This window comes from Lampris incognitus, chromosome 16 (genome assembly GCF_029633865.1).
Source record: "Lampris incognitus isolate fLamInc1 chromosome 16, fLamInc1.hap2, whole genome shotgun sequence".
Taxonomy (NCBI): Eukaryota; Metazoa; Chordata; class Actinopteri; order Lampriformes; family Lampridae; genus Lampris; species Lampris incognitus.
The window spans coordinates 18,230,785-18,239,443 of NC_079226.1; positions in this window are offsets into that span (position 1 = coordinate 18,230,785).

Here is an 8,659-nt window from a genome sequence, read left to right on the forward strand (position 1 = left end):
ACACACACACACACACACACACACGCACACAGACTCTCTCTCTGTCTCTCACACACGCACACACACAGACTCTCTGTCTCTCTCTCTCTCTCACACACACACACACACACACACACACACACACACACACACACACACACACACACACACACACACACACACACAGACTCTCTGTCTAGCGCTTGCACGCACACACACACACACACACACACACACACACACACACACACTGGCATGCACCTCCTCACTGTTGCTGGTTGTGTAATGAAGCTCAACGATATACCTTTGGAGGCCATTCATTTCTCTGCTTGTCCTGAGCTCCTCTTTCACTCTCTCCCTCTGTCCTCCCACCTCTGTTTTCTTGGACGAGACCATTTTATCTCATTAACCCACAATATTCTTTTCTTTAGTGTAAACCGTTTTGCATTCCACACAGCACTAAGTCAGAGACTCTTTATCTCCCATCAGCACTGTGAGAGGTGAGAGAAGGCTTGCGTATCAGTGGGTCACATATCGTAGGTAAGTTGTGTAAATGATATACTGGTGACAGGGCATCGGGGTTAGTAAACTGCTCCCTGTTACACTCATGGCCAACACAGTGCAACACACTGAGGTGTTGGGCTTACGTCCTGGTTTGCTGTTGGGCTGCATTGTAGAAGAAGATCTGAATATCAATGCTACATACAGTTGTGTGAGAACTTCTGTAGAACAATGCTACATATAAATTATATGATACATTTTCTTATACAACGCAACCTATCAGCACACCAGGAAGTATATTTTTACATCCATGGATTGTCTGTAAATGTGAAATCTGTAAATCTATATTCAGAGGGATCGTGTAGATAATTTTTATTGTTTCCCTTCTATCTAGCTACATAAAAAATTATAAAATACACGAAGAGTACTCTGCAGGGGGAACGTTTGTATTTTAATCATGTTATGTCCCTCCAGAATTGGTGTCAATCGAGTGCTGTTGAGATAAACGTTAGTAGAACCAAGGAAATTGTCATATCCAGTAAACACTACGTTTCAGACTTGTATCAACCCCTAAACATTTTAGGACACCCTGTTGGAAAGGTTAGTTGTTTCAAATATTTGGGAACTTATATAGATAGCCCCCCATACTCCTGCATTATGGGGTACGGGGCAATTGCTACAAGCCATCCGGTCCTTGTATAACCAAAGTGAGAGCTGTGTCCGCATTCTCAGCACAAAGTCAAACATGTTTTCAGTGGGTGTTGGACTCCACCAAGGTTGTCCCTTGTCTCCAATTCTGTTTGTGATATTCATGGACAGGATCTCAAGGCACAGCCTAGTTGAGGAGTGTGTCAATTTTGGGAACCTCAGAATTGCATCTCTGCTCTTTGCAGTTGATGTGCTTGCGTTCTGACTTCATCAGAACGCAACCTCCAGCGCGCACTTGGGCGGTTTGCAGCTGAGTGTGAACTGGCTGGGATGAGAGTCAGCAGGTCTGAACTATGGTCTGAGACCATGGTTCCCTACCGGAAAATGGTGGATTGCTCCCTCCAGGTTGGGGATGAATTATTGCCTCAAGTGAAGGAATTCAAGTATCTCGGGATCTTGTTCAAGGGTGAGGGTAGGATGGAGCGGAAGATTGACAGGTGGATTGGCTCAGCAGCAATGCGGACGTTGTACCAGACCATTGTTGTGAAGAGGGAGCTGAGCTGGAAGGCAAATCTCTCAATTTACCAGTTAATCTTCGTTCAGACCCTCACCAGTGTTCGAAATTCCCCACGGCATCCACGGCAGTTGCTGTGGAAGCCCTCCCGTTTAGCATTAATGCCCTTGTAAAAAGCACTAGTTGTAAAGGCAACGTTGCCGCTGTGCCCTTCGCACTAGTTGTTTTCCTCATTGTAACCGGTTTCAAGCCAATTTTCTGCTGTCTGTCTGTCTGTCTGTCTGTGTGAAAGTGCCCCCACATTCCTCCCATTTTATTTACATCACTCGCAACCCCTGACCCTTTGCTCTCATTTATGATTGCCCAGCACCACTGCTGGGTTGGCAAGTGGCGGTGTAGGGTGTAACGTATGGTCTAACGTCACGTTAGCTAGCTAGCTAAGCAGCTCTAACAGGTGAGTTTGAAGATAAGTTACATGCATAACGTTACCATATTCCAATCGATCGTAACACGTGAATAGATTAGGTCCATATTCTGGTACTTTAAGCCTATATTCCGAATAAACTGATTACATGCTCTGAATAAACTCAGCCTCCGCAAATATTCCTGTATAATGTTACCTCCTCTGAATGTGTTGTCCCGCTGTAATTCCCTTGCCTTAATGCTTTTGTTATGTCTCCAACTGCTATATGCTGCTAGCTTGCTAACCAAACTAGCAATTTATTGAGATGTATTTAAAACACAACACACAGTTGCAAATACCACATAGCTACCATAATATGGTGTGTTTAAACGAATAGGTAAGAAAAATTGGCCATGTTTTTGTTTATTTTGCTGGAAGTTCATATCTTTCTGTTAACAAATTTAGCTAGCTATATCGCTATGTTGGCTAGCTAGCAAGTGTTCATCATGCCCAATGTCGATATGGCACCACTCTCCGTATTGGGAGGGAAAAAAACAAAAACAAAAAACAAACAGGGGTTCGGCCTGGATTCGCCCTGTCATGGAAGTGGTGAGGCATCTCCTTCGAGAGAGACTGCCGGCCAGAGAGATGCAGTTGTTGAGCGCGTGCAGTACGAGGGTGGGTGTTTGAACTAGAATGGGGAGCGATTGGCCACTAAATTGGGAGAAAAGGGGAAAAATCAGAAATAATTTAAAAGAAAAAAAAGTCCACGTCCTTATAATAATTGAAATGTAGTCTGCCGGCATCAGTAACGATAAGCAAAGCTCCATTTGTTAACCAATGACCATATGACCATTGCATTTACATGATTCAATCTGAACACTACCTATAAATATAGGAATATTGATGTGCATTAAATGTATTCAATAATTTCAAGTTGGAATAAAAAAAAGTGACAGCCCAATTAACTGCACGTATTAATTCATAGCTGCTACATTTTTTTTCCAGCACTATGCCACGAAAAGAACGCAAACGATTACAAAATGAAAGGCTACTCCAGATATCTGCTGCTCAAAGCAGAACACTGGATGTCTTTCTCATGAGGTGAGTTTAAAGTAGCTAGACAGCTGGCTAGGTAGAATAATCTTATGTGCAGTGTTTATCTCTCAATAAAGAGTCAGTTTATAAAATTCACTGTAAATCAATTTAATCTATTAACAATGATATACAGTATATATTGTATATTCACCTACCCCAAATGCAGTCTTGACTTATGAGATGAAGGGCCAAACTGGTCCCATGTCTGCACTTCAATACACATTTGTACTTGACCATGACCTGTTTATTTGGACGTCTGCTGTATCGTTATTTGGGTGTCTGTGTGATTCCCAGTTGATGTAGTGAGCTCCATCTCCTTCTCTCTCTCTCTCTCTCTCTCCCTCTCTTCCCACCCTCTCGTCCTCCCTCTCTCTCTCCCTCTCCCTCCCCTCTCTCTCCCTGTCCCGCTCTCTCCCTGTCCCTCTCTCTCTTGCAAGCAAACTATTGATTGGTTGAAATAAAGATCAAAAGTTTTAAAAGTCAAAGTCTCTCTCTCTTGCTTCCCCTCTCCCTCCTTCCCTGTCTGAGGAGTTAACTCCTGATACATGTGTGTAGGTTTAGGACATTATGACAATGCACTTAAAAGGAGTAAGCAGCAGAGTAATTGGTAGGGATATGATGTAAATGTTGGTCCAAAATTGATGTGTGTGCGCATGCGTGCGTTCAGATGTTAGTGTGTGTGAAGTGGTGCGGGTTTGGTATAATCCTTTACTGACAAATCTTTCACATGTTTGTATATGTGGAATTTATTACAACTTTAGTTATAAAACCTTTTCAAGAAACCTCTGAAATCAATCTTGTAATATATTCTTGTGGTATTTATTTGCGCAATGGTGTTGTGGGCTTGGATTTCTCAGTTGCCTTTGATGCCCTGGCTATTTGCCTTGGTGCCCTGGTAAAATTAGGCGTCATCCAAGGCAAAGTTGCCTTGCCCTAAAAACAACGGATTTCGAACCCTGACTCTCACCTATGGTCATGAGCTTTGGGTAGTGACAGGAAGTGTGAGATTGTGGATACAAGTGGCTGAAATTAGTTTCTTCCATAGGGTGTCTGGGCTCAGCCTTAGAAATAGGGTGAGGAGCTCGGAGTAGAGCCCCCATTTCTTTGCATCGAAAGGAGCCAGTTGAGGTAGTTCGGGCATCTGATTAGGATGCCTCCTGTGCACCTTTCTTTGGAGGTTTACTGGGCATGGCCAACTGGGAGGAGACCCCGGGGTAGACCCAGAATTCGCTGGAGGGACTACATGTCCAATCTGGCCTGGGAACGCCTTGGGATCCCCCAGGAGGAGCTGGAGGGTGTTGCTGGGGAGAGGGACGCCTGGAGTGCCCTACTTAGCTGCCCTACTTAGCTTGCTGCCACCGTGACCCGACCCCGGAAAAGCGGCTGAAGATGAATGAGTAAACGAGTATAGATAGCCACTTTAACTTTATAGATAACACATTATTAATTTTTCTTCCCCAATTGCACCCGACCAATTACCCCACTTTTCTGAGCCTTCCCGGTCACTGCTCCACCCCCTCTGCTGATCCGGGGAGGGCTGCAGACTACCACATGCCTCCTCCGATACATGTGGAGTCACCAGCCACTTCTTTTCACCTGAAAGTGAGGCCTTTCGCCAGGGGGACGTAGTGTGTGGGAGGATCACGCTATTCCCCCCAGTTCCCCCTCCCCCCAAACAGGTGCCCCGAACGACCAGAAGAGGTGCTAGTGCAGCGACCAGGACACATACCCACATCTGGCTTCCCACCCGCATACACAGCCAATTGTGTCTGGAGGGATGCCCGACCAAGCCAGAGCTAACACAGGGATTCGAAGCAGCGATCCCTGTATTGGTAGGCAACGGAATAGACTACCATGCCATCCAGATGCCCCACAGATTATGTTACCCAGGAAGCTTAATGACTTCGGGGTGAGTCAGAAAATTCTTGAAATAGTGAACAAGAATCTGGTGGAAAGCATGTTGTCTTTTAACATGCTCGCGTGGTACAGACACCTGGATGTCAAATGTAAAGAGTGGTTAATACTTCTAACTAACTAGCTAGCTAACTAACTAACTATACTATGCAGGAATGACCCCTCCTAGGCTCATAGTGTTATGTGATTGGTGCCATAATACACCAACAGAAAAAGATAAGTTTTGTCTTGAGCGGAGTTTTGGGAAAACAGGACCATCCCGTGGTCCTATGTCCGCTGTAGCTGTTAATGCCTGGTAGGAATTGTGTCTCTGCTGTATAAATTCAGCTGTGTGTGTGCCTTTAAAAGATGACCTCAGAAACATTAGTAGAATACATTATTCTCTTCCGTGCTGAGTACTCCTGTGGCGTTCCAGGAAGGAGGAGATGGTCTGGGAGTTGTTGCGCTGTTGACTCAAAGCCACAGGAGCGCTCCCTCCCCTCCCCCTTTCAGTTCCTCCTTCTCCTAGGCTCTAACCTTCATTTCTTCCTAAGCTTCCTCAGGCTTCTGCCCATGATTCCTGCTCTTACATCCTTCCCTCTTATCCCCATCCCCCCTTTCATCCCTCCCTCTTCCCTCTATTGTATGTGCGCTGTATCGTATATGCGCTCCGTTCCACATGCACCAGCCCCAGGATGAGCGGCTGCTTCTTATTCCAGGCAGCAGACATCACAGCTGGGCCGCAGCCTAATGAATCATTTCCTCCAAGATATGGTGAGAAAATCACTTTCAGAGTTTGGAGCAAGGGGACAGATGCAGCGTGAAGCTCAAACGCTTTCTTCCCTCCTCACATTCCTGCCTCGGGTGGATGAGCAAAGCTTAACCGAATGGCAGAGTTTGTGCATGCATATGGGTACACACACACACACACACACACACACACACACACACACACACACACGCACAAAGGAAAAAAAAGCGAGAAACTAAAGATGAGCTCCTCTTGTTGTACCTTTTATATTATGGTAAGCTACTTTGGCCCCATAAAGCCGCAAACCTGATTGAAACAGTTTGAAAGGAGCATATGGGAGTCAGATGTTTGCCCCTCTATCATATGGTGTTCTCTGCCCTCCCCTTTTGCTCATAAGCAAACCAGTTCATATTCTTGAATGCACACAGGCACTCACTATACACATGTATTCATTCATGTGCACACATCTACCAAAGAATATCTGCAAAAATCCACCTGGCCTCCTCCCATCTAACACACACACAGACACAGACATATACACACAAACACAAATGCACAGCCTGCTTTCTGTCACGTACCATCTCCCTCTGGGTTGCTGGACCTCCCTGCTGCTCAAGCTGTGTGACTTGGCAGTACATACTGCTGCACAGAACACAGCACCCGGGAGGTCACAGTGTGTGTGTGTGTGTGTGTGTGTGTGTGTGTGTGTGTGTGTGTGTGTTTGGGGGGTGTATAAGAGGTGGGGGAGAGATAGTAAGGAACAGAGATGTAATATTCGTGTTCACACACATAACCTAGTGTGGATGTTAACACATGTATATCTTTGCGCTGTAGGTTAAGCTCCATTTAATAGGTGGCTCCATATTGCAGTGCAGCCAGACCCTAAATCCAGTCTGCAGAGAGAATACTTCTACAAATCCCAGCTTCCCTCCTGGCTTCTCAGATGGCCAGTACCACGCGGCAATGGGCTCTGCCTTGCCTTGTCCCCTCCAGCCCTCCACAAACTTCATGTAAACTCCCATTTGCCTGGCTATGGCTTGTCCCTTGCCCCCTTGGGCTGTTTGGTTTGGCAGCCTGCCCAGACTAGGACACGCTCTGTCCCTCCAGCCATCACGGTCATTTGGGATGACTATTTTCCCTCATGCATGTTCCATGTTCCCCTTCAAGTTCTGTTCCTCTGCTTCCTCCCTGTACCACTCCATTACATTGAGGTCTCTGGCATCTGGGTAAGGAATGAAGATCTCGTGGCTTGATGAAAACATGGCACATGGAAAGCTTTATCTGTTTTTTCCCCCACTACTTATCTGAAAGAGATGTCATAAACCACCCCCGGAAAACTATGTAAGAGTCACTGCTCTCTCCTCCCCAGATCAGTTAGACGTTGTTATTGTAAGTTTGTATAGAAATACAGATACGGCTCGGCTTTGATATGCCCCGAAGTGTCTAGCTCAACACAAGCAAATGTCAGAAAATGGTGCACCACATTTTCATCAACAACTGTTAACCGCATCAGCTGGCATTTGCAGTCCGAGACAAATATCCAAGTGCTGTTGAGTTTCAGTCCAAATCCAATAGGCATGCCAGCAAAATCCTCCAGGAATCTGCAAAGCAATCGTTGGCCTGACTGCTGACTTCTTAAAAACTCTGCTTTTTTTATGCCAATCTGCCATTCTTACATTACCAAGATGAGTATCTGCCAGCATGGAATATGCCCTAAGATTTTTTCCCTCTCTTTGCCTTTGCAGACTGAAGTTACTCCCTTGTCCTAAGCTACAAATCCCTGCCCATTCAATTAGTGGCTCTGGCTGCATACAGTCTTGTACTGGCATCAAACTGCCTTTGTGTTCAGCTATTGCTACCTTCAGTAATTAATGTCCTTGGCCTTCATGGAGTCCAATCGATACAGCTTTGTCATATCCTCCATGTGAGTTGACCATTTCCCATGTGTGTTTAACTGGCATGGCTATATAGAGCGAGTTCTGCAGAACTCTAATTAGCACTCCACAAGTTGACACATGATGTGATAAATGGACATCTACCTTATTTCCCATCTCTGTGTAAGTGAATGTCAGTAATTCCAGTAAACTCCTAGCCCAACTTTGTGCTGACTCTCCCTTTCCCTCCGTTCTTTTTCAGTCTCAAATTTCATTTTCTGCCTTGCTCTTTGTCTTTCGCACTCTGCATTTATTTGCCTTTTCTTTGGCCAGCTAAAACCATCATAAAACACTTTCTTTGGTTGCTTGAAGGTGAGGTTGTTTTCGCCGTTGTGTCGGGATCGAGTTCGCCGTACAATTCACAAGTTGAGAGAGGGTTTCGAGATGAGTGCTAGGGATCCAAAAGTGAGAAGGCAAAAAAACAAAAACAAAAACAAAACAAAACAAACAACAAAAAAAACCACTCAGCGCTGAATTCTTGATAATCAGCCCTGAAGATGTCAAAATGTGTAATAACAGTCATCTCCGCATGACAACCACCTACCTCTGAACAGCCAAGGACAGCAGCTGGCTGTACTTGCTCGAACAACTGTGAGTGTGGATGGATTACATCATTGGTGTTCTGGGGATTACTGAACAAACTCTACAGGCCAATCATTAAGCTCTTAATGCTCTAATTACTGGCCTTACAGGGTCATGATGGAGCAAGGTTCACCAAGAGGTCTTTGGCTCTCCCTCTTTCTCTCAGCATGCGAGTTGACCACCCCCTTTCACTTTTCAAAACTAACCAAACCATCTATCTGTCCAGTGGTTCTTCATGTTTATTTTTAATATCGAGTTTTTATGGTTGACTATTTCATATTCTGTATAATTCTCCAAAATGTGATACTGTTCTATTCTCGTTATTTATTGTCCTTTTTAATATTCACTGGATCTGA